This window comes from Pelodiscus sinensis, chromosome 5 (genome assembly GCF_049634645.1).
Source record: "Pelodiscus sinensis isolate JC-2024 chromosome 5, ASM4963464v1, whole genome shotgun sequence".
NCBI lineage: Eukaryota > Metazoa > Chordata > Testudines > Trionychidae > Pelodiscus > Pelodiscus sinensis.
Genome location: NC_134715.1, coordinates 99,776,165 through 99,799,475, shown reverse-complemented (window position 1 = coordinate 99,799,475; position 23,311 = coordinate 99,776,165). Strand labels below are relative to the sequence as shown.

The window sequence follows — 23,311 nt, the reverse complement described above, 5'->3', positions numbered from 1 at the left end:
GCAAAAGACTGAACCTTTAATCCTGGAGAGCCAGTTTTCACTTGGAACTATGTTCCTGGAGCTAAATGGGTCCCTGCCACTATTATTGCTCAAACTGGACCTGTGTCCTATACTGTCAGGACTGCAGAGGATCTCATCTGGTGGCGCCATATAGATCAGTTATTGCCAGGTTATGCCTGCTCCTAAGACACATCTCCAGTTGAGTTGCAGTAGCTCACCAGCAGAGGGGAGGACGGGCATCAAGAATCACCTACTCCTGACTCTCCTCCATCACGTCCTACAGCAAACATAAACCTCCTCCCTGAGCAGGCTGATCCAACAGCCTCACCTGTTTGCTCTTCAAGTTCCCAGCCCATTGTCAAGCCCGCACCCATAACACCTTCTGGTGCAAGAACGCCAGAAGTCCGCCATAATCCAACTAGAGAAAGAAGGCCTCCTTAATCGCTAGACCTTTAGTTGAGGTTCTCTCACAGATGGGGCAAAATAATCCCGGGATTAGCTGGGAACTTGAGGCAGTCTACCCTCATTCCATAGTCAGTGTTTGTTTTATTAAAGGGACTTTTTATTAAGGGGGGAGGAATATGTTGTGTATTGGGTTGTAGATATAGATCTTCTTGTTATAGTAACTGACTTAGGTCACTCGGGATCAGCCCAGCTGGTTTGGGCTGGTTCCAGTTAGTTCTGTATTATGCAATAAAATGGACACTTGCAATTATTCAAGCTCTCTGGCTGTGTCTACATTGGCACCCCTTTCCGGAAAAAGGATGCTAATGAGACACTTTGGAATTGCAAATGCCACGGAGGATTTAAATATCCCCCGCGGCATTTGCATGAACATGGCTGCCGCTTTTTTCCGGGCTCGGGGTTTTGCCGGAAGAAAGCGCCAGTCTAGACGGGATCTTGCGGAAAATAAGCCCTATTCTGGAAGATCCCTTATTCCTAACTTGAAAGTAGGAATAAGGGATCTTCCGGAAAAGGGCATTATTTGATTGACTGATCTGATATCTAAGGTCTAAGGCAAGTCAATTTATGATAATATTACTAATATATGACTACTTAATTTTCTAAATCAATGTTCTCTCCCCAATTTCTTGAACTAGTTTATAATTTTTAAAGTTGATTCAACAGACATTTCAAAAGTCATTCATCAGCCAAAAGCCTAATTCCTCTGGTCTCAACAGCTTGTTTGATCAATAAACTGATGCAAATTACTCCTAACAAATGATTCTTATATGCTTTAATCTGCCTTTTATCAAAGAGTTTGTTCCTTGTTTTTCATTGATGCTGCCGTGATGTATTTTTTTCAAACTCAGAAGTGAGATTGTAAGAAATTGACTTTTACTAACTCACTTTTTTTGTCAATTGATTCCTGTATACTACATAAAACAATTAGCTTCTAGTAACCTGCAGCCTTCCAGGTCTAACAACAAGGTTGGACTTTTAAAATATTGATTTTATAGAGATTTTCTGCTTGCAGGAAACCTAATGCAGCTAGAATCTGTACTTTCTCACATATTAAGCTTCTTGGGGTAATATCTTCATATGGGCTTGATAGCAAAGTACCCTACAAAATGTGATTCTGTCTAATTGAGACTCTGGACAATACCATAATACAATATAGATTCATAATGAAGTCATAATAAATTTAAATAAGCTAAGTTGTGACCACAGTTTGCACCTAAGTCTCCCAAAATACCTTAGGATACGTCTACACAGCAACATTGTTTTGAAATAACTTAGTCTGCATCTACACAGCAGGCAGTTATTTTGAAATAATGTTGAAATAGTGTCAAGCTGGAAGACTTCTTACTTCAATTTTGAAATAAGCTATGCAATTGACATAGCTCAGTTTGTGTAACTTATTTTGAGATAAGCCCTGTTGTGTGGATGTACGCTAAGAAAATTTTACATTGGGAATCTGCAGAAAAAGCTCAGACAGGGTTTAAAATTATTGAAATTCTCACTCTCAAGTGGATATAAAATGAGTGGTGTAATTTTCAGCACCCTTCAGCATGCTTAGACTAGTAATTAGTTTTAGGAATTAAGCTTTTATTAAATAAAAAATTAATAATAGAAAATCCAGTAATGGCAGCTACAGGGCAATGTAATATAAAAGGACATTTCATTTCCAGGGCACATATGGGTCCACTGTCTCTGACAATCTCACTTCCTGTAATTCAGTAATAAATTCTACTACCTGTAGAAAATGACTAAGAAAAACCCAGTTGTATATGCCCATAGGACATCCAAATAAGAAGTAGGTAAGGGATATCGACAAGTCAATTACGAAAACCCAATAGGAATGCACGGCAGCCCATAAGAATGAATAGGGGTGATGTAATTAGAAAGCAGGGTTGCATCATTTCTAGACTAGCTAGCATTCATCTAGAGGTCAATTTGGAAAGTCCATAGGAATACATAGGAGATAGGGATAAAGTAAACAGGAGATAGAATTAATCATTTCTGGGTGATGCAATCCAAGCATAAGACTGCACACATCCATGCTGCATCTGACAAAGTGAGCCTTTGCCCATGAAAGCTTATCCTCCAACACTTTGGTTAGTCTATAAGGTGCCACAGGACTCCTCGCCGCTTTTGCAGATTCAGACTAACACAGCTACCTCTCTGATCCTGTGTAAAGTGACTCAGCAAAATCCCACAGAGATACATTGCAGCTCCATAGATGTCTATGTAGTGGGTGGAAAATTTCAAGTTGATTGATGGAGCTAGGATGAGCAAATCATATATAAGAGAGACAGCTAGCGGGCTAAACTCTGTGGTTGGAGGGGGATTTTGAAGAAGAGAAGATGCTGCAAGACTCCCTCAAGGAAGAAGATATCTGCACAGGAGAAGAAGCATCAGCAGCAATAGAACTCTGTAGAAAGGGAGCTGCATAAGAACAAGCAGCAGCAGCAACTCCAGAATTATAATGTCACCATGACACTGACTTCCTCAACAGCCAAGTTAATAGCATTTCTCTCCCAGAAGCAACAAGCAGCAGTGGAATAAAACAATAGGAATAGACAGATCAAAAATACCAATAGATGAATCTGAGGAAATTGAGAGAATCCAAGTCTGTCTATTTATTATGAAAGAGTGGACAGGTTTTGCCTGTCAATAAAGCTGGATGTCTGTGATCTGAATGAGATCTTCCCTTACCTATCTAATAATTGACTAATGAACACTTATTGGATGTTTAGTGTTAAGTATTTAGTATTATATATTTTTATTCTTATTATGTTACAGATTAAGTGAATGATTATATTGTTATTGCATTGATTTTACTATACCTTTACATCATTTCAGTTGTTATTGCACTGTATTGCTTTTATCTACCGTACTGCTTCAACCTCCTTTTTATCTGGAACCCTTTTTATTTCTATCTCTATTCTTTTATTATAATTATTCACTTTAAAAAACAAATATATATTTATTTATAAGATTTGCTGCTTGTTTATTCTTGATTCAAGTGCTGTATCTGTGTCCTTTCAAGGGAAAGCTAGTCAGCTGCAACTTTTCCTGGCAATTCTTAAATAACCAGACTAGATACATTAAGAATAAAATATTTTGAATTAAAAGCAGAATTGGCTTAGCATAATTGAAATCTTCTGATAGCAAAGTCACTGTATACTGACATTTTATAAACTGCTACCTTTTGCTAAGTTTACTTGTAGTTTTAATATGAACTCATCCTTTCAGCTTTAAGGAACAATTTGTGAAAAAAGGGAACTAGTACTTACAGAAAAGAGATGTTATTATTATAATTTGCTGAACATTCTGTTAAATTGGACCTTCACATGGGGATTGTCTCAAGAGTAGTACTGCTTCAAATGAGATTCTTTTTTTAGGTATCCAATCAAATTGTTATAATGGTGCAGTTTTATGAAAAACGAGTCTTCTTCATGTTGTGTTTTCATCCTATTTTTTTATTATTGCTGTGTTCCCTTAATTGCTCCTTGAATTCTTGCCTTCATATGGTCATATGGCAGAGCTATTTCTACTAAAAGACAGAGTATGAAAGGCAGGTATCTGGCACTTAAACAAAAAACAAAACCAGGGAGATCTAATTCTAGACAGATGGCATTCTTCAATCTGGGAAGGAAGCCTATATAGGAGAAGGAAAATTTCAGACCCCCCCATCCATTAGTTAAATGAAGTCTGGTGGTCAGCAGCAGCAGCCCCCAAACCAGCTAGCAAACAAAGTGTGAAGATTTTGGCACATAGTTCAACTTGGAAAAGGCCCTCCCACTGTGGTGTACATCAGGGATGCTGACCAGTATAGTGTAGCACATTTTCAGGTATCTAAAAGGGTGTCAGAAGGAAGAGAGAGAAAAATTGTTCTTCTTGGCCTCTGAGGATAGGGCAAGAAACAATGGGCTTAAACCACATCAAGGGAGGTTTAAGTTGGACATTAGGAAAAACTTCCTAACTGTAAGGGTGGTTAAACATGGAAATAAATTGCCTAGGGAGGTTGTGGAATCTCCGTCTCTGGAGATATTTAAGAGCAGGTGAGATAGATATCTATCGGGGATGATGTAGATGGTACTGGATCCTGCTTTGAGGGCAGGGGACTGGACTCGACCTTTTGAGGTCCCTTCCAGTTCTAGTGTTCTATGATTCTATGACAGAAGGGGTCTCTGTTGTAATAGGATGCTTGCATGGCAACCTGGACCTTCATGATATGATTAAGATGAAGAAGAAAATTCTTAAAGATCACATAAAATGTCTGTGTTGGCAGAAGACTAGAGCCTCCCACATGTATCCCATATCACTGTCTCTGCCTCTTACCTTCATTGAATTAAAATACCCACTTGCAATATCTCAGCCAAACAGCTGCATTTGCAGTTCTTAGTGACTGATGCCACAAAAAGTCACTTCACCAAGCAAAGTGTATTGTGAATTTTCTTTGTGTTCTTCTGAGCTGTAAACTTTGTCATTGGCAGGATACATTACACATAGTAAAACACATAACGTTGTTGTATTTTGGGTTTTCCCCTTTAAAGCTACATCTGCACTTCAATGCTCTTTCAGGATACCAGAGTATCCTGAAATAGCTATCCCGTGTCTTCACAGCAAGCCCATTATTCTGGGCTTCCTATTCCAACATCCCTGTAAACCACATTCTACAAAGAGAAAGGGACATTTCAGAATAGCACTTTATTTCAAAATTTTGGTGCTTTGTAGACAGCACTAAATGACAAAATGGAGCTTTACTTCTCTGTTTCCTCCCAATAGAACTCTCCTGCAGGCTCTAGGTTCCCCAGGACTGGGTTCTTCCCACACTAGAATCAGATGAACCTGCACACACACTCACTCACACTACCAGAACACATCTGAGAGGACCAGCTAATGAGCGCTCACAAACTGACCCTTTATATGCCCCTGGACTCAGTAGGCTTGGTTGCACTGTAATGCCACCTGTGACCCTCATGTGCCCTTGGACTCAGTGGGCTGTGTTAAACAGCACTGCAAATTGCCACCCTCATATGCCCCCCCCCCCAAGTTCAGCACCTCCTTATTCCCACTTTCATGCCACAACAATTCTGCTAGTAACCCACTTGATGAGCAAACAAATTTTGGACGCTACAGAGATCTTTAGTTTAAGTACAAGGAGAGTTATTGCAGAGCGATTGGAAAACCAAAACAATAGCCAAAGAGGAGAGAGAAAGAGGAAAAGAGAGAAAAGCAACCAGCTTAAAACCTAACAGTATTTATTTCTAGGTACTAGCCATACAAGGAGAACCAACCAAACAAAACGGTTACAATACAAAATGTAACTTAAATCTGATTACAAATGTTAAGGTTAGCAAATCATAACAGAGCACATACAGCAGGGTTAGGAAGCTGTACCGAGAGGGGGAGAGAAAGAGGGCAAGAGCGATCTCATCAGTCAGTGAAGCTTGAACTGATCAGGGCTCCCAGATGGTATCTGTGGGTCCAGAGTGCTAGACACAGGCTGAACAGAGCTTCCCCAGCATGAGCGGTATGTTGAAAATGAAATCCCAATGGAACTGAAGCAGAATTTAGATCCAGGCATTTGAAAATTTACTTGAACATGGTTGTAGGTTTTTGTGGAAAAATAACAATGTTTTAAGGGGGACACTAGAATTATTTATGGTAAATAGATGGTTCAAGGGAGTATTCTAAAGTTGTTTTAGCCAGACTCCTTTAGACCAAGTCAATGGGCACAAGCCAGTCATGGATTTTTTCATTGCAGTACAGACATACTTTCTGACAGTCACTGTCCTCCTGTTTGCTGCCTTTTATCTAAACTGTGATTAATCAGCTAATTAAGTAGCACCCATACAGGTAGCGGAGTATTCTGTTTATCCCTTGCAAGCTGCCACATTGGGTCTATTCAACCCATCACAACATGTTAGTATGGCATGGGCTACTTTAGGCCTTTGATTAGCAATAGCTGCCTCTGTAACATCCTGATTCTAGAAGCAATTCTTCACTGAACTTCAAGGTTCCTCTACCTTATATCATCTGCCCATGACTAAAATAGACTTCTCTATCAGCCAGAAATAGCAGGAGAACATGAGAACATAAGAATGGCTATACTGGGTCAGACCAAAGGTCCATCTAAAACAGTATCCTGTCTGCTGATAGTGGCCAATAGCAGATGATCCAGAGGGAGGGAACACAGCAGGTAATTCTCATGTAATCCCTCTCCTGTCATCCATTTCCAGACAAACAGAAGCAAGGGACACCATTCCTACCCATCCTGGCTAATAGCCATTGATGGACCTAAACTCCATTAATCTACCTACCTCTTTTTTGAACCCCGTTAAAGTTCTAGGCTCCACCACATGCACTGGCAAGGAGTTCCACAGGTTGACTGTTAGCTATGTGAAGAAAAACTTCCTTTTGTTTGTTTTAAACCTGCTGTATATTAATTTCATTTGGTGACCCCTAGTTCTTATATTGTGGGAATAAGTAAATAAATGTTCCTTATATACTTTTTCCATACCAGTCATGATTTTATAAACCACTATCATATCCCCCTTTAGTTTCCTCTTTTCTAAGCTGAAAAGTCCAAGTTTTTTTAATCAGACTTCATATGGGACCCATTCTAAACCCCTAATAATTTTTGTTGCCCTCTCTGAACCTTTTCCAATGCCAATATATCTTTTTTGAGATGAGGCGACCACATCTGTACGCAATATTCAAGATGTGGGCATACCATAGTTTCATATAGAGGCAATATGATATTCTTTATCTTATTCTCTATCCTTTTTAAAATGATTCCTGACATTCTATTTGTTCTTTTTGACTGCCGCTGCACACTGAGTGGATGTTTTCAGAGAACTATCCACAATGACTCCAAGATCTCTCTCTTGAGTAGCTGTAGCTAAATTAGTCCCCATCAGATGTATGTAGAGTTGGGATTAAATTTTCCAGTGTGTATTACTTTACATTTATCAACATTAAATTTCATTTGACATTTTGATGCCAAATCCCTTAGTTTGGTGAGATCTTTTTGAAACTCTTCACAGTCTACTTTGGTCTTACCTATCTTGAGCAGTTTGGTATCATCTGCAAATTTTGCTACCTCACTGTTTACCCCTTTCTCTAGATCATTTATAAAGAAGTTGAATAGTATTGGTCCCAGGACCAACCTTGGGGGGACTCCACTAGTTACCTCTCTCCACTCTGAAAACTTAACATTTATTCCTACCCTTTGTTTGCTGTCTTTTAACCAGTTATCAATCCATGGAATTACCTTCCCTCTTATCCCATAACAACACGGTTTACTTAAGAGCATGTGGTGAGGAATCTTGTCAAAGACTTTCTGGAAATCCAGGTATACTATATCCACTGAATTCCCTTTGTTCACATGTTTGTTGACCTCCTCAAACAACTCTAGTAGTTAGGAAGGTATGATTTCACTTTACAGAAGCCATGTTAACTTTCTCCCAACAAATTGCGTTCATCTATGTGTCTGACAATTCTATTTTTTATTATAGTTTTAAATAATTGGATACTGACACTGATTTAAAGGACAGGTTATAAACCACGGTTACTAGTTCCACAATTTCACAGTTGAGTTTTCAAAACTCTTAGGTGAATGCCATCTGATCCCAGTGACTTATTATAGTTAGGTTGACCAGTTTGTTCCGAAACCTCCTTTAATGACACCTCAATCTAGGACAGTACCTCCAATTTGTCACCTAAAAGAATGGCTCAGGTTTGAGAATCTCCCCAATATCCTTAGCCATGAAGACTAAAGCAAAGATTTCGTTGAGCTTCTCCACAATGACTTTATCAGCTTTTAGTGCTCCTTTAGTATCTCGATTGTCCAAGGTCCCCACTGATTGTTTAGACAGATTCCTGCTTCTGATGTACTTACAAAACATTTTGCTATTCCTTTTTGGTTTTTCTTATTATATTTTTTACACTTAGACAGACAAAATGTATGCTCCTCTCTATTTTCCTCACTAGGATTTGACTTCCACTTTTTAAAAAGATGTCCTTTTATCTGTCACTGCTTCTTTTACTTGGTTGTTAAGCTACAGTGACACTTTTTTGGTTCTTGTCTGGTTTTTTTTATTTGGGGTATACATATAAGTTGGGCCTCAATTATGGTGTCTTTGAAAAGTTTCCATGCAGCTTGCAAATATTTTATTTTTGTTACTTTGCCTTTTAATTTCTGTTTAACTAGCATCCTCTTTTTTGTGCAGTTCCCCTTTCTAAAATGAAATGCTGAGTGTTGGGCTGCTGAGGTTTTTTTCCCCACCATAAGGATGTTACATTTTATTGTATTTTGGTCACAATTTCAAGAGGTCCAGTTATATTTACCTCTTGGATCAGATTCCGTGCTTCACTTAGGACTAAATCAAAAATAGACTCTTCCTTGTGGATTCCAGAACCAGCTGCTCCAAGAAGCAGTCATTTAAGATATGAAGACATTTTATCTCTGCATCCCATCCTGAGGTGACATGTACCCAGTCAATATGGGGATAGTTAAATCCCCTGCTATTATTGAGTTTTTTATTTTGATAGCCTCTCTAATCAACCTTAGTATTTCATAGTCACTATTGTTACCCCAAAAATTCCCACTGGAGACCACCCAAGGTTACACTAGTATGGATTTATCAATTCAGGCATTAACACTCCACTATATGCACTATATGGTTAAACTAAAGAGGATACAGCTGCCACTAAAGGTTTAAACTAAAGGGGAACCAGCTATCTCTCTCTCTCACAAACACCTTCATTCACTCATTCACACACATTCTTTTCTGCCCACAGGCACTCACACACTTACACAGGCATATGGGTTGCAGAAGGAGCCAAGGGTTGTTGCACCTGGCGGGTTTGCTGATCATGGCTGGTGAGCTGGTCAGTAAAAGAAAGGTTTTTCTCAGAAAGAGGAACTTCTCAGAAAGAGGGCTACTGCCATATTCTCTCTCCTTTTATTGCCTCTGTACAACTCCTGTGACTTATCCACATTAATCACCAGGGAACATGACTAGATTTTCCTTGATCCAGCAGAAAATCCATGGCTGTGTCTAGACTGGCAAGTTTTTCCGCAAAATCATCTGAACAAGAACACTGTCAAGAACACTGTCTACACTGGCAAGAACACTAACGAGCTCATGTAAGATCATCAGTGTTCTTGTGGAAATACTATGCTGCTCCCGTTTGGGCAAAAGTCTTTTTCCAAAAGACTTTTGCGCAAAAGGGCCAGTGTAGACAGCATAGTAGTGTTTTCCGCAAAAAAGACCCGATCGCAAAAATGGCTATCAGGGCTTTTTGGCAGAAAACCGCGTCTAGATTGGCCATGGACGCTTTTCCACAAAAAAGTGCTTTTGCGGAAAAGCATCCTGCCAATCTAGACGTGCTTTTCCGAAAATGCTTTTAACGGAAAACTTTTCCGTTAAAAGCATTTTCGGAAAATCATGCCAGTGTAGACGTAGCCAACGTGTAAAATCAAGTAATACCTTGGGTAAAGGCTTTATGAAACAACTATCACTGTCCTGATCAGGTGGGACAATCTGGGAGCACAGAGACAATCTGGTTACAGTTCCTATACTGGGGAAGGGTAGAGTTGTAGGGTACTATGCTTGATTTCCACTACACAAGGAGAGTTTCTTGCTGGCTTTATATCCCATTTGGGCCACACAGGGGCTTTATTGTTACAGAGAACTAGCCTTCATACTTTTTTGATGGGGAAAAAGCAATCTTTAGGACAATCTGAAAACCAATAAAAAGAACCTGCAGAGAAGTGTGAAGTGAGATGACATATAATGTAGAAAGAAATTTTTACATTAGCCATTTGGATTACTTTGCATCACCTAAAATGAAGTATGCAGAAAAACATCGGGAAGGGGTTTAATGTTGGAGAAATTATAATTGGCTTAATTGGACATAAAATGTCAGGACCCTTTAGAATGCTTGGAACAGTAATTAGTTTTAAAGGTAAGGCTTTAATTAAACTGAAATTAACAGTAGTTTAAAATAGAAAATCCATAATGGTGTCTATGGGGTGATGTAATAGAGTGGGAGATTCCATTTCTAAGTCCTATAGGGGTCCATTGCCAATGATGAAATGATTTCACTTCCTATCATGCAATGGAACTATCCACTTTGATTGGAAGATCTAGGGGTCACTCACACGTCAGCTAGAGAAACTCCAGAGGAGCACATGGGAGTCCACACGAACCAATAGTTATGATGCAACTAGGAGACAGTTCTGCATCATTACTGGAAGGGAATGACTCAGCAAAATCCCACATTGATACATTGTAGCCCATGGAGGTACATTGGACTTCCTGGGGCACACAGGTCATGTAACAATGAATGGCATGGCAGAGTTAGGAAAAAGCTGAAAGCTGATTGGCTGAGCATGAGTGAGGAAACAGTATATAAGGACAACAGCCGACAAGATAAATCCTAGAGTGGGATGGGAAACTTGAAGGAAAGAAGATGCTGCAAGACACCAATAAAGAAGAAGACACTTGTGCAGACTAAGCCAACTGAGATCAAGATGCAGAACTCTGCAAAGGACCAGTAGAAGAAACAGCAACAGCAGAACTCTAAATTTGTGATGACAATGGCTTCCTTAACAGCCCAACCAACAGAGCTTGTCCCCTAGAAGCAACAAATAGCACACAAGACTATCTATTCTTGTTTTAAGGGTTATGTGTGGGTTGATATGGTTTCGCATGATCTTCTTATCAATAAACTAGGCAAATACAACTTAGATGGGGCTACTATAAGGTGGGTGCATGACCATTCTCAGAGAGTAGTTATTAACAGTTTACAATCAAGCAGGAAGAGCTTAAGAAGTGGGGTTCCACAGGGCTCTGTTTTGGGACCGGTTCTGTTCAATAATTTCATCAATAATTTGGATATTGGGATAGAGAATATTGGAAGATAGGATCATAATTCAAAATGAGCTGGACAAACTTTAGCAATCGTCTCAGGTAGTTAGGATGAAGTTTAATAAGGACAAATGCAAGTACTCCACTTAGGAAGGAACAATCAGTTTCACAAATACAGAATAGGAAGCAGCTGTCTAGGAAGGAGTACTGCAGAAAGGAATCTAGAGGTCATAGTGGACCACAAGCTAAATATGAGTCAACAGTGTTACACTATTGCAAAAAACATAAACATGATTCTGGGATACATTAACAGGAGTGTTGTGAGCAAGACACGAGAAGTCATTCTTCCACTCTACTCTGCGCTGATTAGGCCTCAGTTGGAGTATTGTGTTCTGTTCTGGGCACCACATTTCAAGAAAGATGTGGAGAAATCAGAGGTCCAGAGAAGAGCAACAAGAAAGATTAAAGGTCTAGAGAACATTAGCTATGAGGGAAGACTGAAAGAACTGGAATTGTTTAGTTTGGAAAGGAAAAGACTGAGAGGGGACATGATAGCATTTTTCAAGTATCTAAAAGGGTGTCACAAGGTGGAGGGAGAAAAATTGTTCTCCTTGGCCTCGGAGAATAAGACAAGAAGCAATGGGCTTAAACTGTAGTAAGAGAGGTTTAGGTTGGACATTAGGAAAAATGTCCTGACTGTCAGGGTGGTTAAAACTGGAAATAATTGCTTAGAGAGGTTGTAGAATCTCTATCTCTGGTGATATGTAAGAGCAGATTAGATAGACATCTATCAGGGAAGGTCTAGACCAGTGTTTCTCAACCTTTTTTTTATAAAGTACCTCTTAAAATATATATATATTTATATATTAATATATATAGAAAATATATGTATACCCCCAGTACCTACAGTTTTCAGACACACAATTTTTTTCTACCATTGCAATACATTTGTCTAAACAACTTAATCATAGCCAGGCGGGTGATGAAATTTTGAAATTTTTGGGTGTAAAAAGTACAAAAATAATTAAACGCTGTAAAACTTAAAACAAAAATTCAGTTTTCTCCAAATTTCAATTTTGTTGACGTACCTCCCCAGGCTACTCTGGAGTATCCCTAAGGGTACTCGTACCACTGGTTGAGAAACACTGGTTAAGGTTTCTAGACCAGTGTTTCTCAACTAGTGGTATGAGTACCCTTAGGGATGGTCCAGAGAAGTCTGGAGGGTATGTCCACAAAATTGAAATTTGGAGAAAACTGAATTTTTGTTTTAAGTTTTACAGCGTTTAATTATTTTTCTACTTTTTATACTCAATCATAGCCGGGCGGGCAATGAAATTTTTAAGTTGTTTAGACAAATGTGTTGCAATGGTATAAAAAAAATTGTGTGTGTCCAAAAACTGTAGGTACTGGGAATACTTATAATTTTTTTAAAGGGGTACTTTTTAAAAAAAGGTTGAGAAACACTGGTCTAGAGGGTGCTTGGTCCTGCCATGAGGACAAGGGACTGGACTCGATGACCTCTCAAGGTCCCTTCCAAGTTCTAATGTTCGATGAATCTATGTGTGTCCTTTCAATGGAAAGCTAGTTAGCTGAGGCTATCTCTGACAATTCTTTTGGACAAGCCACAACCTTGATAACTGGTTGACTTAAATTAAGAGTTAAGGTTTAAAATTAAAAGTGAGAACATTAACTAATCTATCTTCCATTACACTAGCCACCTCAAAACTGCTGAAGTTCCACTACAATAATATTGAACATGAAGTAATAATGGAATAATGGCTAAGAGACCTAGGTCTACAAAGAGATTCAACCTTTGTGAAGTTGAGTGTTCTAGTAATGCTTGTATTTTAGAAGCCTAGGAAATCATAACAATAATATGATCTACAAAGCATAATGCTAGGTGCCTAGGTTTCTATATAGGGAATGGAGAGAGACAGGTGCCTAAAATTTCCATCCACAGAAGCCAGAATGCTAGACAGGGAGCTATATAAACTAATCAATGAGAAATATTGACCAGAGCAGAGTATTCTGTGATTCAGCTGCCTTACAGTGCTAGGCACCTAAGCCTGGACTGCAGGGAATAACTTATCACTATTTGTGATCTACAGCTCAGAAGCCCTCTCCTGGAGGCAGGTAACTTAGGTGTTCAAAACCTTTCCTCAGAGACTGGACTAGGTTCCTTTCTTACTCCATATGAAACAATCATAGGAGGAATAATGTTCACCTTATAACTTTTAGTGTAGTAGATTAAAGCATTCACCCAAGCTGTGGGATACTTAAGTTTTATTGTCCCCTTCTACTTGGTGGGGAGAAAGGATCTACACACACATCTATCACCTCTCAATAGAGTGGTCTAGTCACAGACCAATGGGATATTCTGATCAGGGGGATTCTTTCAATCTCCCTGCTGAATAAAATCAAAGAGCAATTGGGCTAGAGCGGGGTGGGAAAAATCTAGCCTGCAGGCCAGATCTGGGCCACCAAACATATTGATCCAGTCTACCATGGCCCAGTGGGACCCTCAGGTGGATTTCCTGTTTGCCATTGCCCTACACATTGTTCAAAGCATCTAACTGCTGCAGGCAGTGTGTGCTCCTCTGTACAGCATGTCCCTTGAGGAAAAGAGGATCTCTGCTGGCTTCCCTCATCCCCAGTACAATCCTTGCACCTCCCATTGGCCAGAAACCAGGTAATTGGAGGTACGGGGAAGAAATGTGGGCATGTGCAGAATGCCTCCCTCTCCCTAAGGGGTGCCCCACACAAAGCCACACATGATGGCTCCAGCAGCCAGCCACTTTGAATGGTATGATGGGCTGCAGCAGACAGGCAGTCTGCCTGAGGGTTCCGCTGGGCTACCAGCTGGGAGCTGCTTACAGTAAGCACTATCTGCACCTAGCACCCTAGCCCCTCCTACACTGCAATCCAGCGACCTAAATCACAACCTCTAGCTGCATCCAAACTCTCTCCCAGACCCCATAATTCCTCCTACACACTAATCCCCTACCTAAACCTCCCTTCTTCACCCAACATCCATTCCAGACCCTACACTCCCTCCTTTAATATAGTAGAAAAGTGTGGCCTGTGACCACTTACCAAATTCTTGGATTGGGCCCCATCAGAAATGATTGCCCACCTCTGAGCTAGAGAGTGACAGAGTAATAGAAAGGCTCTATGTTTTCTGGTGGTCAGGGCATCTTTCTATATATGGTGGACCCTCAGGGTGTGTCTAGACTACAGGGTTTTTTCAAAAAAAAGTGGTCTTTTTAAAAAAAAAAACTTCCCAAGTCTAGACTGCTGCTGCGTTCTTTTGAAATTAAATCAAAAGAACGTGGCAGTTTTGTCGACCACAGTAAACCTCATTTTACGAGGAATAACACTTTTTTTTGAAAGTGCTCTTTCAAAAAAAGGTGTTCTTGAGTGTAAACAGGACTTTTTTGAAAGAGCATCCAGACTGCCTGGGTGCTCTCTTTCAAAAATGTGGATCGCTTTTTTGAAAGAATTGGTTGAAGACTAGACTCTCTCTTTCGAAAGAGGCTTGTAGTCTATACGTAGCCACAGTCTAGTCCTCCTTTCCAAAAGCTCTTTAATTATTTATCCACACTGGAGCACTTCAACAGAAGAGATTGAGGGAGATTGCCATGGGAGAAACAGTGATAGCAAAGCAGAATTTAACACCAGGAGAATCAAAGGACTGGTCATATCCCTAGATGGGACTTTCTGAATACCTTTTTCATTATTGCAGTATTTAACATTCCTCCCATAGACTTCAGCTTAGCAAAATATTTGAGCTTGTGCCTAACTTTGACCATGTGGAAAGTCCTCTTAACTTATGCTCTACAGGAGACATAAACACTAATAATTTAAGAAAGCATGTGCAGACAACTTTAAAAAACCTACATTGTCACCCCATTGCCTTAGAACATTAAAATGAATTGATACTTAAACTTCATTAAAATATGAAGTTATTTGATAGAGCACTCATGTAATTTCTATAGCATTCCTCATGTTGATAGCCTGAAGCAAGCTTCAGGCCAATGACAAATTCCAAGAGGAATGTGATACAGAACAATTCATCAGTGAAAAGTCACCTATATGTGGAATTAATCAAATCCAACTTATGCCCAGCATAAACTGTGATTTATATTTATATTGGAATGAATTTACATGGCTCTTTTCTAGTGATATTTTAAATACTGAAATATGCTAATAATGACATGACATTATTGATTGTGTCAATCCATTTTAAGTTGTTTTAGGAAGGAAGCAGTGTTCTAATGTACATAACTTCTTCCTTATATTTCCCTAAATTTTTCAAAGAATGCTTGACACACTACATTTAAAATAGTCTCCCACAATTAAAAAGCAGAATGGAAGGTAACCCATAGCTATTTTAGTCATATGAGCAATACAGGATTTGTGCAGAGAGTCTCACCAGGGTTGTAGTGAGCTGACAGTGTAGAGATGCAGCAATCCCTACATCGTATCTTGATAATCCATGACCCTGCATACCAGCTTCCAGGGTGTGAGAAACAGTAAGTGGATTTGCATATTTACAAGTCTGTTTGTATTCTTCTTTCTCACATGGACTGTCTATAACAATTTCTTGCTTTCTAGAATGCCTTGCTTTCTGGAGCTGCAGGTTCAGACCCAATTGCACACAAATAGTAACTTCCCCCTGTCCACTAGATAAACTCAGTTAAAGATCAATATGGCTCAATATGGAGTGGAGGAGGGGATTAGATTTGCCCTTAAATGAATTAAGTGCTTTCTGCCTTATAGAATCATAGAACTGGAAGGACCCCCAAGAGGTTATAAATTCCAGACCCCTGCATCTTGGCAGGACCAAGCACCATCTAGATTCTAGACTGTTCCTGTCTGGTGTTTGTCTAACCTGCTCTTAAATATCTTCAAGGATGGAGATTCTACAACCTCCCTAGGCAATTTATTCCAGAGTTTATCCACCTTGACAGTTTGGAAGATTTTCCTAATCTCCAACCTAAACCTCCCTTGCTGCAATATAAGCCTATTGCTTCTTGTCCTATCATCAAAGGTTAAGGAGAATATTTTTTCTTCCTCCTTCTTGTAACAGCTTTTTATGTATGTATATAATCTGTACATTAAACTACATGACAGGAACAGTGGATGTTCTGCTGAAATCCATGACAGAATATCCATCAAATTAAATAGGTCAAGGATTTCACCTGTTATATTTGCAAAGTAAAGAACGCAGGACTAAGGAAACACCAAAGTTAAAGTTGCCTGGAAACTTTAGCTTTGCCCTCTTGTGTTCTTGCTTTATGAGGCTGTCTTTAATAACAGGATCACATAACTTTTCTCTATACGTTGAGGTTGTTACACTATATGAAGCAGTTTTTTTTAATCTGCATTGTTCAGGAGGGCCAGTATATAGGCCCCTGACTCTTTCTCTGCACACTGTCCTATGCACTAATCAAAATTAGACTAAAATCCTCTAAACCACTGCCTGATTCACCACTCTTCCTGCTACTTTCATTGTCTAACCCAGGGGTGGGCTAATCTTGGCAGACCAGATCTGGCCCATGATTTCCCATTTGCCCTCCCTGGTTTAACCTATACAATGAATAAAGCAAAGGTTCTAGACAAAAAAGAAGTATGTGATTATAGATCAAAGACTGTTGCAATATGCCTTCTGCCCCCAACAAGCCAAGCAGAAAATGCACTGCAGCTTGCATGTTTTCAAATCCCCTTTTCTTCTACAGGTCAGACCTCTCTGGTCCAGAATCCTTGGGACCTGACCAGTCCCGAAAGAGTGAATTTGCTTGACCTGCTATGGGCCCCCCGAACCCACCTCCCCTCCCCCCTGCCAGCCCGAGCCAGCCTTCTCCCCCTCCAGGCTGCTGTGCTGATTTATCTCCAACAGCCTGGAAAGCCACGTCCCCCGACCTGTTATAGGGGCTACTGCATCTGCTGCATTCCCAGCCTCAGCACCATTACTGGAGCTGCCATGGCTGCCGCATCCCTGGTCCCACTACTGGGTCTGCTGCATGCCTGGCTGCACTATCAGGGCTTTGGCCCCAATCCCAACCCTTGCCCTACTAGGTTCTGAGATGCCAGCCCTCTTGCCACTGGGGATCGCAGCCAGGACTCCCTGGTTCAGAAACACCGGACAAGAGAATCCTAGTTTTGGGAGGTCTAACCTCTACTTAGTATTCTGTTCTTGCACCAGGAATGGCAGAACAGGAAACCTTCTTGATTATAACCAAGGCTATCTTGATTATTTTTTAAAAGGGGTAGTATGCTATTCACATGCCCCATATCAAAAATACATTTCTATTTTTTTTAGGTACTTATCCTGGTTTCCATCACCACAGTAATAAAAATTGCTCACAATCATTAATGTATTTATTCTCAGAACACCCTTGTGAAACGATATTATGGATATATCTACAGATGAGTCACAATGAAAACATTGGGGTAAAGCTGGAATGCATAAATGGGTCACCAAAAATTAACAGAAAAGGGTCATGAATACAGCTGACAAAAATGAAGAAAACTGAGGCATTCCTACAGCTATGTATTTTTATATGGTGTAGGGCACTGCTTAAACTATAATTCTGTGCTAAAGAAAGAAGGGTTCATGGACATTAATTTGGGGGTAGGAGAAGATTATGCTATGAGAGTTTTGCAATCCATCCCAAATGAGTGCTGAAAAATCCACATCACTGTATAGTATGTATATTACAGAGCCCTTCCACACATTTTATAAATGTTTTGGCATCAAACTGTATGGGGATTAATTCCAATGTCGTTTTTCTCTAAAGCCATGTAAATGCCTTTAGTTTCAATGAATCCAACTACAAAGAGATCACAAGGGGAAAACATTAAACTACTTACATTTAAAAAAGCTGTCTGTTTCTATATGTAAATGAGACAGCTTTACAGTCTGATATCTTGGGACTTTTCAGGGCTAGGAGAAAGTGCTGTGCATTCCCAAAGAATTTTAGGAATAGATTCTTTGCGATGTCATAAAGCCATTTCGAGCTCTGCAAGGCAGTCAGACATTAAGCCTGAAATTTTGCAGGGTAGAATGATGTCAGTTCTAGGCCTCAGGCTGCTCAATTTTGTTAGAAATATTATGTGAAAGAGTGAATCATTTTTGTAATAGCTTGGTTTTTTTAATTATTATTAAAATGGTGGCTGGCTAAAGCTTCTCAGAGGTTTGGAATGTTAGAAGCAGTTCCACAAGACATGGATTCAGTGGACAGAGTTCAGGTGAGGAGTTCAAAGGTGTATAACAAATGCAATTTATCATATGACTTCACAATATATCTCAGGGAAATTGACAGCAGAAAAGAGATGACTATATGAATTTTATGGTGACAAAAATCAAATGTGAATTTGCATAAAATGAAAATCAATTTCAGAATTTGTTTTTTAAACTAATAGACCTAAGCTCAGCTGCAGAAGGAAACTGTTTGCTTCTTTGAAAATGTCGTAACAGAAAGGGGGGGGGAGAAGAAAATCTGAGTTTTCATATATAACAACATGAAGTTGACTTTTAAATGTTACAGTTTTCTTCATTTGAATTATAATAGACCAAAATAAGCATAGCCCAATTTTAGAAAAGGTTTGCAAAAGTTTTTTTAAAAGTAACATTTAAAAAAAAATTGGCTTGCATATAGAAAGTCTTTGTTACTGGCAAAGCTTTAAAATAAAAGCATCCTCCCTGCTTTGGCTGCTTCACTGTCAGACTAGCTTCTCTCTGAAGCATATCAGGAGGAAAGGCATACCTGGATCTCAGTGCCCCCAAAGGGGTCTTCCCTACACAGTTGTGGGTCCTGAGGGACACTGGTAAGACAGGATAAAGAGGCCCCTGGTGAGCTCCATTTTAACCTGTATTCCCAGAACAGCAATCCCTGGATCCAAGAACCAATAGCTGGAATAAGCTTGATAAATACAGGGTAGAAATAAGGTGCCATCTGTGACATGCAGACAAATCAGATAGTGGCCATCCCCAGTCCCACCAACTGAAACTGGCCACTGTTCTTGCCTTCACCCCATAGCAGTTCCTACTACCGACTATATTTATAATTATTACTAAAATATTGTAGAGAACCATTCTAAAAACACGTAAAAAATCAAACAACAATGCAGCAAACCAAACACCTCCACAATGTGTATTTTTAGAAGGTTCCCCTCTCCCCCATTTCTCTTACCTTAATCTAACATGGCCACACAGGCTGGATTATAGGGATATGAATTATACAGCCTTTTAACATGTCCCAAATGGAAAAAAATATGCACACATTAAATCTTTTTAAAAACTGGCCAGGCTGTTTAAAATCCAACTAAGTGACACCCTAATTGGAAATAAGGTGCACATTCTTAACAGTGAATAATTAACTTCAGCTGAGTTATAATGGATTCTTCATCACAGGCAGCCATTCCCCTACAGGCTGTCCTTAATAAAGTTGACAGCCAAATACTGCTTTTTTAAAAAAAAATTAGATTCATGCCCATGGACAAAATGGCTGCTAGTCTATGGTTCAGGGAGCTAACCAGGAAATAGGTCTGGTGAGGAGCAGCACAGCCAATGTGGAAGTTTGCTGAGGTGATTGAAGGGGAGCAATAAGCAAATTTAGATATTGCATAAGAATGGAGGATGGAAGGTGAGGATGTGAAGCAGAGAGAGGTATGGTAGGCAAGAGAAGAAGTTCAGAGGAGCAGGAGGAAGAGGAGAAATGTAGAAGTGCTGGCCAGTCTTGGGTATGGAGAAGGGGTCCATCAGGGAAGTCTTGCTTTTTGCAAATAATATTGTTTTGGTTGTGAGTTCTCACTTATCTGAATGATTAAGTGCAAAGTTCATTCATATTTATGTTTGTAAATCTTCAATCATGAAAAGTAATGTGAAAGTGTGAATTTTATCATAAATTATATCAGTCTTTGTCAAACTATTTTCTATCAATGCATTCTTTTATTAAAAGAATAACCTGGGAAGAGAAAGAGTGCAAAAGTTAAAAAGAAAGAAAAGCAGATGACAATTTCTGTTTTTACATGTGAGGTGAAAGTAAGTACAGTTTCCATCTGCACAGTTAGGAAGAGGCATGCATTTTGGGCACATTAAAGATTAACTTTCACAGACACTGGCAGAAGAGTACAGAAGAGTTAAAAATCAAAAGACAAATTAAAATCTTGATTTTAAGTATTTTTAAAACTTATTATTTATTTTGAATGATGTCTGTCATGGTCATAATTATTTGTATTAATTTATTTATTCAATTAATGTAATTCAGATATAAGTATACAATGCCATAAACACAGAAGCAAAAAGTATGTACATTGTCATAAAGCCAACAAAGCTGAAACATATCCCTGACCCTGCACCTATCACAAAAAAAGAGAGAGAGAGAGGGGGGACTGGTCCCAACAGGCAAAGCAAACTAGGTTATTCAAATACTGCTTTAATATTTGTGAAATGATATCTTCCAATATCAGCATACACCAAGAAATAAAAGGTTTATAACATAAGAAAGACTTTACATAAACTACCATACAAAGTACATTTATCAGTTTCCTGTTTTCAGCTCCAAGGATTTACTGCAAGACTATTTCTCATTCATTCTCATTTGTGGAGTTCTGGTTTCCTTCTGCTTTCTCAGAAAGTAATATTATTTTATGTCATTTCTTGCTAAGATGAAATGACTGTATCAATAAGGATGACCATTGAGAAATAAGAACAAAATAATTATATACATCTAATTATCCAATACCTTCACAGGAGATGTGGTGAGTGCATGAATTTACATCTGTCCCTAATAAATCATATCACACAGTATTGGTCCCTGCAAAGTGTGGGATGTGGAAAAGATACAAAGACTCTTTAAAATGTTTCATCTAGAAAGTGAACTTGGGAAATTGTATATTTATTGACAAGAATAAACCAGTAAAGTTCTGCATGTATATGTGAAGAATTTCTGTATGCCTTTGAAAGGCATTCTTGACAGTAAGAAGAGAACTCTTCATATACTTTAATTAAAATAATTATGAAGCTAAAGGAAGGCTTGCAAAATGTATTGATCTTTTGTGAAGTATACAATATTTTGCACCATGTGTCAGTGTTTCCCGGACAAGGTCAGACCCTCTCTTCTACTCATTTTTCAAAACTTCTTACCACTGCTATTAGAGGACCCCTACAAATCTTACAGTGAGTCTAGTTCCAGACAGTAACTGTGGCAAGTGGTCCCTCTGCCTGTCTAGGCTTTTAGCATGCCCATCATTAAAGTATCTAAGCATTTCTCAAGGGACAAAGCATCAATATGATAGATCAATGCACAAAGTCTAGTTTTCCTTCCCATTTATTTCAAAGCTGTTAGATCTATGGGTTTTTTTTTCTGTAAAATGACGTCAGTTTAATGCTATACTTACTTCTATGCTGTAGAATGCAGATAAACTGTAATGCACACTGTTCTTATAGTCTCCTGTAATACATTTTCATTCTTTCTAAGCTATCTGACTTGTTTGTTTGGTTTTAAATACAGTTGTTTATCAAACTGTTTACATGTTGGCTTATTAATACTTTGGCTGTAGTGATAATAGAGTCATTCTGGATACACGCTGGTGCAAGAGAAATCAGACTTGGCTCAAACACAGGAAATCAGAAACAGATCTTATCCTTTCTGAATGATTCCAAGAAAGCTCATAGCTTTGATGAACAATGTTATACAAGAAACTGAAAATAGAAATCAAACTGGTAGAAACATTGAGGCCGTGTCTAAACGACACCTCTCTGTCAGCAGAGGGATGTAAATAAAGCACATCGAAAGTGCAAATGAAGCAGGGATTTAAATATCCCATGCTTCATTTGCATAATCACGTTCTGGCGCTGTTTCGAACAAGCACCATTTCGAAACTGAAACTGTGTTTTAGATGTGGTTCTGCCGACAGTGGTTCTGCCGACAGTGTACTCGTTTTTTGAGGAGTACAGGATCTGTCAAAAAATCACCCCACTGTCGGCAGAACCACGTCTAAACCACAGTTTCAGTTTCAAAATAGCGCTTGTTCGAAACAGTGCCAGAGAGTGATTATGCAAATGAAGCGTGGGATATTTAAATCCTCGCTTCATTTGCACTTCGATGTGCTTTATTTACATACCCCTGCTGACAGAGGGGTGTAGTGTAGACCTAGCCTGAAAGAACTGTTTTTTGAGGATTAGGATTTACAAGATTTCCTGCAGAGGAGTTCTTACTCTCACTTGCTCTTCAGTGTGGATGTGTAATACAAATTAAAATCTAGTTTGGATATTATTCAATAGATTTCAGAATTGCCATTCTGCTAAAAAAAAGTTCTAATTGTTTTGTTTGAATTTGATTTGACTCTTTTTACCCAGCTTTTATCTTGACTGGGTATGAGATGGTTAGAGTTAGTAATAACACTTGGAAGTCTACTGGCTTTCACACATTGCATTTGATTTCTGGGGATTTCCCAGTCTAGAGAATATATATCTGACTGTAACCCAGGAAATAACATCCATATACTTGTTGGACAAATACTCAGGTAGTAATTAAATCAGATTTAATTCAGAAAAATATAATCACAAAAGTTATTTTAAATTACTTTTGTGTTCTGTAGTTAACATAATTCAGTGTATTGTCACATTTACTTCCTATACCATATTTATATCTGATTCAGAAATAACTTCTGGTTTGGCCAACATTCAACATTTCAAAAATGAATAACGCACATTTTTCTAAAGTATATATCAAAGCTCATAGTCAACTTTAAGTGTTATTTCCTATGGTCTGTCCATTTATGATAATAGGGCAGATTCCCTAAATTAGGTTGAGGAAAGAGCTATTGGGAGTTTAATTATTATTTCTAATTTAATATGGGTATTAATGTAATGCCTTGAAGCATTTGTCATGGATCAAAACAACATTCTAGTAGAGGCTGAACAAAAATTTATCATGTTTCATATAGTTTACAATCTAAGTTTTTAATATAAT

At 38.8% G+C, this 23,311-nt stretch overlaps 1 long non-coding RNA gene across 1 annotated transcript in view; it reads right to left on the bottom strand.

Moving 5' to 3' along the window:
* The window catches only part of LOC112543866 (uncharacterized), a 57,371-nt gene extending 39,079 nt beyond the window's left edge, over nt 1-18,292 (bottom strand). Inside the window, exon 1 of the long non-coding RNA XR_003087145.2 lies at nt 18,204-18,292. This is a non-coding gene — a long non-coding RNA (uncharacterized LOC112543866). The remainder of the gene's footprint in view (nt 1-18,203) is intronic.
* Between the last annotated feature and the right edge of the window lie 5,019 nt (nt 18,293-23,311).